The sequence below is a fragment of the Chinchilla lanigera genome, unplaced genomic scaffold, assembly GCF_000276665.1.
Source record: "Chinchilla lanigera isolate Chin_1 unplaced genomic scaffold, ChiLan1.0 scaffold00250, whole genome shotgun sequence".
In the NCBI taxonomy this organism is placed as follows: Eukaryota; Metazoa; Chordata; class Mammalia; order Rodentia; family Chinchillidae; genus Chinchilla; species Chinchilla lanigera.
In genome coordinates this window covers 20,765-21,824 of record NW_004955651.1, presented here as the reverse complement: position 1 = coordinate 21,824, position 1,060 = coordinate 20,765, and positions in this window count along the sequence as shown.

Below are 1,060 nucleotides of genomic sequence, written 5' to 3'. Positions count from 1 at the left end.
GGACTAAAAGTAACACTGCAAGAGTTGTTGGGAAAATGAAAATAAAGTAACATTTCAGTATTTGCCACATGCTACCCACGAGTCTAAGAACTTTCGGCATGTTACCTCATTCGCACATACGCTAATGTAGTGCCTAGAACATAAAAATCACCTGATAAATGTAGCATAAAAGAAATGTGAGGGGAAAAGGAAGAACTACTAAGCTTCCAAGAGCAGAGACGATGCCTTGTTGGAGCAGGGGTAAAATGCAGCTGGGACAATGAAGGTTTAATAGTTGCTGGATGTGACACCCAAAACTTATGAAGCTTTACAAATGAAACAGCCAACCTACAACACCCCAAAGGACAAAGCTGAGTTGATATTTTCGTCTTTCATGTGTCTGCCTGTGAAGGTGAAAGGAAGCTGCCAGGGATCCCAGTACAGACCATGAAGTGCGTGTACTGAGGTGAGCGAGTATCTGTGCACCTACAGCCATGCACAGGAGACTGAGGCAAGGAGCCTGTGGGGAGAGGAGGCTCTCTCGGGACCACGGTTCAATATCCCTTTAATGTGGCCACACTGACCTCATGCGCGTTCTAGTATGGGGCAATGCTTTAACGGGGACAGATTTGGATTCTCTCTTTTCTTCCTTAGTGCGTACGTTGTTGGCATAATATTGACTTACCACAGAGAAGCCAGTATGGGAATGTACTCTATCTTAATATGATGGAGGCTTTCTGTCTTATAAAGTCCTTGCAGTGTCTAAAAGTATGGAGCTTCAATTTGGAGGCTGAGGCAGGAGGATTGCTGCCAGTTCAAGTCCTACCTGGGCTGCATGGTAAGTTCAAGTCCAGGCTAGACTACACAGGGGGACCCTGTCTCCAAAATAATTCAATAAACAAATAAATGGAGGGAGGGTGGAAGCTTGTAATGTTAGAACTAATAAAGTAACTAAAAGAATTTTCAAAAAGAAGCCATCAGTCTGGACATGTAGGTGAACGAAGGATGGTATGGTTTGTGTCTAGATGTCCCCCCAAAGACTCACGCAGTCATGGGGGCAGGCTTCAGAGTTTGTGATTGA